Source organism: Populus alba, chromosome 16, assembly GCF_005239225.2.
Source record: "Populus alba chromosome 16, ASM523922v2, whole genome shotgun sequence".
NCBI lineage: Eukaryota > Viridiplantae > Streptophyta > Magnoliopsida > Malpighiales > Salicaceae > Populus > Populus alba.
Window position 1 is genome coordinate 12,010,579 of NC_133299.1, and position 6,000 is coordinate 12,016,578.

Genomic DNA, 6,000 nt, shown 5'->3' on the forward strand with positions numbered 1-6,000 from the left:
TTCACTATTCCAACTTAGTGGATAATATAAAATTTAAAAAGGGTTTAAATGAAATTGAACATTTATCGGGTATATGTTGCTCTAAGTATTGTAGGTTGATAAGTATATAAAAATTATGTAAAGTGAGATATTTAATCGATACAAGTTTTAAAAGAGGCAAAAGCATACTTGGACAAAATTATGAATATGATAAAGGGAAGGATTAACTTGAGAAGGGTAGTGTGGACTATGTCAAACTTGGCTTAAATTGTTGTGTAGAATTAATTCATCAATGAAAAATTGAGTCATTTGAACATAAAAAATCATTGATGAAAAACTGAGTCATTTGAACTTTGAAATTCATCAATGAAAAATAAAGTCATTCAGACATTAAATGTCATTGTAAGAAGATGCTAATGTAAATGAATTGAAGTGATTAACAAAAATAGTATATCCATGAATTGTTTATGAAAGTATTTGATTACATGAATTAGTAAATGTGATTAATGGACTAGAAAGGTTTGAATATTGATTCAAAATGTTCTATTAAAACATAGGAGAAGTGTTCGGAGTGGGACTTGACTTCTTTGGAGTGTGTATAACAGGATTTCAAGGTAAGGGTTGCCTCCTTACTTCTTTAATTGTTTAAATTTTTATAATGCTAGAATACGATATAAATTATATTTATTTTGTACTATTGTGTATCATGAAAAATATTGCATATAGGTATTTAAATATTGTTATATGAATATTGCCTATGATATGATGAATGTTGTAATGTGAATATTGCTTACAGGCAGGTAAAATATTATTATTATGTGAATGTTGCCTATAAGTAAGAAAAATATTATTATGTGAATATCTCCTATGAGCATGAGAAATATTGTTATGTGAATATTGCCTGACATTATAAATATTGTTATGTGAATATCTCCTACGGGCAAGAGAAATATTATTATTGTATGAATATTTTCTACAAGAAGAAAAAATATATATTCTGATGTGAATATGCCTACGGGGCTGGAAATTAGTGGGTGTGTGTGTATAGATAATTTGTGATCAACCACAATAATTGACATCTCTATGTAAATCAAAATTAACCGAATAAATATTTAATCTGACTAACCGACTTGTTTGGAGCTAGTGGCATCAACAAAGTTGGTGACCAGTATATTTATTTTGACTAGCCAATCCATTTGGGGCTAGTGGCATCAACGAGGTTGATGACCAGCATGTTTAATTTGACTAGATGACAAGTTTGAGGCTAGTGGAATCAATGGTTGATGATCGATATATTGAATTTGACTAGCCGACCTGTTTGAAACTAGTGACACCAATGGGGTTGATGACCAACTTATTGAATTTAACTAGTTGGCTTGTTTATAGCCACTGGCATCAAGGAGGTTAATGAACAACATATTTGATTCGACTTGTTGACCTATTTGAGGGTAATGATATCAACGAGGTTGATGATCAATATATTGAATTTGACTAGCTGACTTGTTTGGGGCTAGTGGCATCAACAAGGTTGATGACTAGTATATTTAATTGACTAACTGTCTGGAGTTTAGTTGGTGATGTTCGTGTCATTGATTGTCAAGATAGTTGATTGACCAAGTTTCTCAAAATGGACCTGGTCGCATCAATATGATTGTATTGATGGGTTATTAATGAGTTATTAGATGGAATCAAATAGATGACTAATAAAATAAAATGATGTATTTGTATTAAAGTATTAATTGTGGATTAATGAAATAAAGTAGAGGTGTATATGGAATCAAATAGATGACTAATAAAATAAAATGATGTATTTGTATTAAAGTATTAATTGTGGATTAATGAAATAAAGTAGAGGTGTATATGGTTTGTTATACTATTGCTCAATTTTATTCATGATTAGTAATGTGATGGTAAAGGTTCAGAACGGTAGGACCATGGATTTGTTTGGAATGTTTGTGGATTGTTGATGTCGACACTTGGAATCATTTAATAATTAGGGGAGACACTGCTAAAATTTCATTAAATGAAGAAAGTTTTCATTTGAAAGCAATAAGTCGAGGTAAAATGCAAGCTTAAATATTTTTTAAAATGATTAAAAAATAGTGTGAAAGATAATAACATGGTCTATGTGAAAAGGAAATGAAATGATGAACCATGATGATGAGGAATATGGACTGTGTGAGATTGAACGAGGCAACTAATCACATAAAAAGTTAAAATGATGTGTTAAGAGAAAATGAAAGTGTATCTAAAATGAATCACAGAAGGGAGCCAAAATGGTAAATAATGTGTTAAAATAACATGAGTATTGATTGGAACAAATTGAATACTTGAGAAGTCAAAATGGCATAAACATGTTTGTAAAACAAAAGGTGTCATAAAATAAATGTATTAGGGATTAAAACAATGGTCTGAACCAAACATGGTAGGTATATATACAATAGTACAATTTAAGTGTATTTGAGAAAGTGAATCGAAATATGAGCCACACGTGTTGTGAACAAGAGTTACTATGATGCGACTGTGATTGTTAAATGAGTACTATAATAAAATAAAAGTTCATCAATGATTGATGAAAATGTATTAAATTTGAATCAATGCATCTACAGAAACAAAGTTAGTGAAACTTGTTTTACTTGTATCATTGATAATTGTTAGCAACCTTGATGATGTAAATATTTATTATAAGTTTTGTGATTTTGTATATTTTATAGATATTTTCTTTAGGATATCACAACTCCTCATACAACATTATTGAGTTACTTAGTCTTTCTATATTGAATAATTTCTAGTATTCTTTGGCGAATGTTTGTAAATAAATCTCATGTAAATAAATTGGAAAGTAAAGTATTATACAAAAGTGTAATTAGAGATTATGTAGTCTATATTTCTTAATTAAATTTTTAGATGTTGAGTAAGGCAGAATTCTTATGGTTGTATAAAAAAAAATACCCCTAATTTTCACGTGCAAGACAATTAGAAAGATGAAAATCATACTTAAAGTACAAGGTGTTACAAGGAGAGTCAACTCTAGTTAAGTCGGGTCAATGTAATGATAAAAGTTGTTATTATCATAGTTTTAAAACTCGACTCAGGGGTCAACAAGGGCAAGGCCTAGGTTACGTGTCGGGAGGATCAACCTATGTTGAACTGAGTTAATTTATAGATAAAAATGATTATTATAATAGTTTTAAAACTCGACTCAAAAGTCATCTCGAGATAAGATTTATGTTACAGGTTGGGAGGGTTAACCTATCCCTAATTTTTTTAAATATCAAAAGAAAAGCAACCTTGTTTTGATGAAAAATATATATTTTTTAAAAAATTCAATGTGTTTATGACCTATTTTTTTTTTATCTTGAGATGACCTAGGTTTTTTACCAGGTTAAGTTGAGTCAATCATTCTTTTATTTTTTCTTAAATTCTAACAAGTCTAGGCCTTGGGTTGGCCGTATTTCCAGATCAACCAGCTCAAGTCAGTCCTAGTTTTATAACTAGGGAAACTCTCAATATAAACTAAAAAAAAAATATATTTAATTATTTAATTATTTTAAAAATATACAAGTTTGGCATAATCATGTTAAGGGTAAAATAAAGTTTTTCAGATTTAATTCTGTCTTATCCACCATAATAAACAAGATACAAAGATAATTACTTTGTCTTATACATCACTACTAAATATAACTTCTATCTTTGTTTTTTTTTTTTTTTTATATATATTTTTGTCTCATCTGTTTCCACTATCTCAATCTTTTTTATCCTGAGACAGTAACCAAATACTATCTTTCTATATAAGATAACTACATAATTATCACATGAGTCTTTTCATAGATACATGTAATTTTCCCGCATAGACAATTCTCATATAGGTCAGTTCAGTGTACATGTCATTTGATAAAATTTTATATATTAATTTCAGGTATCTCTCATACATTAGCTTTCTTTTTTTTTTTGAAGCAAGACCATAATATTTTAGTTAAAAAAACTTACAGTTTCATCAATGATCTAGGAATCGATGAGACTTGTTTATAAGCTGGAAACTGGTATGATATTACCTGATGCGTATTGAAGGAGGGACTCCACATTCATATCAGATATTGCTTGATGAAGTGTTAAATACTTTCTCTTTGCTAATTCTTATGCGAGTTCACTTTGATTATTGTCCATCGAAACTTGATTCGCCATTACTATCAGAGGTTTACCAAGCTATAGAGTTTCAAATATGCTCATAGACCCTGTGTAATATAAGATTATTAGAATTAAGCGTATATAAGATTAATTTTGAGACCTCACGTCAAAGTCACACACAACTCGGACGACTTCTAGCTTAGCTACCATTCTATACTCGTGAGACATTTTCTGTATCAAGAATTCAAGATCCCGAACCACACGACAAAGTCTACATAGAAAATGCTTTTTAGTGCAGAGATTGTAGACGGTAAAGGCTGACTTCACTGTGTGATCTGATACAGACATCTTTAAAATTTTAAATTAAAATCACAGACAAGCAATAAAACCAGACAAAGGCCAAGATATGTCAAATATTGAAGGTCTATTAAATGGCAATATCAGTTAAACCGCGACATGAAGGTGGAAATTTCCAACCAGTTCCTTGGCGCTTGTGTGGAAAATTAAGCAATTTGGAAACGTGTGGCACGATCCTAGTGTTTGATCTAGAAGCCCTCTTAAATCCCATGTAAACAATTCAAACAGAAAGTGCCAGCGCCCAGCTTCTAGACAAAACTTACTGAATTGGATCAATTTTTCCACAATTATTAAACCAATCCACCACTGCTCTTTCAGTCTTTATAATATGACATGATGACGTTTCTTTCAAATTAAAGCCACCCCACTTGCCTCTCTGATTATTATTTCTGGAGGTCGGAAAATACAGCTGAACTTCTCAAATCCATGATTCGTGCGCGGGTATGTATGTGTATATGTAAGACCATGTTTAGCTGTCGGAAAACAAAAGGATCAATCATGGGTTTGCCGAAGCCATTTTTGCTTCTGCTGCTGCTAATAGTCACTGTATCTGCATCCCAGAAACAAAGAACCATAGAAGCGAGGGCACTTTCATCCCTACCTCAACAAAGTAAGTACGTACATATTTATCGCAATTCTACACTTAAGATGTCTCTCAAACGGTGATTATAAATTGATCGATTGTTCTCTTACTTACCATGAGCATGCAATTTGTAGAATATTCCAATATTTTTCCGACGCTGGGAGTTGTTTGCAAGTGCTGTGATTCAACAGGACCTGAATGCGCAACTACTTGGACGGGTTCATGCCATGATCTGCAATGCCTTCCCTGGAAGATATAGACTAGACTAATCCGTGATTTCCTTGTGCTTCTCTTCTTAGCGGTTGTTGTAGATATATTTAGTCATACTCGATCGATTTTACATAAAATTTTGCATTTTAAAATACTGTAACATAGAGGCGTTCAGCTTCCAGCTCGGCCAAGTTCTAGCTTCATAAAATGATCCTAACATGAGAAGCTTAATTTGGTCGACAGACATATTAAAGACTACATAGAATTTTTATGCTTAGCTTCACTCAAGATATATTATAATTTAAATCCAGTTGGAAATAAGGCAGGTGTGATATAAGATCAACACAGCAATATAAGGTCAAAAACAAGAAGAAGATTAAGAGAAAGTAAACTTTTATTAAGTATTTTTCTCTAAATTCTCTTTGTTATTCTCTCTATTTTTATCCTTATTAATAATGCTGAATAACAAGTCTTTTTATAGACATAAAGTCTTAGAAAATGAAGGAATTAAAGAAATATGAGGAAATTCTAATCTAAATAAAAATTGTACTCTGCTAACTAAACCGGTTAACCGAATCTGAATTTTTCAGAATTCAAAATCTAGTTTATTTTCAACACCTCCCTTAATTTTTTCATAACTCCTAACACATCTCTCATTTTGATAAAAACATCATATTTGAGTGACTTTTTGAATATATATGTGACTTGGTCTTATATCTTTACATACTTAACTTCAATTTATT

General features: G+C 30.9%; 1 long non-coding RNA gene across 1 annotated transcript; it reads left to right on the plus strand.

Annotated features, from left to right (window-relative positions):
• Window positions 1–4,710: 4,710 nt before the first annotated feature.
• Window positions 4,711–5,578, plus strand: LOC118037432 (uncharacterized). The gene is made up of 2 exons (XR_004685598.2): window positions 4,711–5,074; window positions 5,182–5,578. It is a non-coding gene; the product is annotated as an uncharacterized lncRNA (long non-coding RNA).
• Window positions 5,579–6,000: the final 422 nt, after the last annotated feature.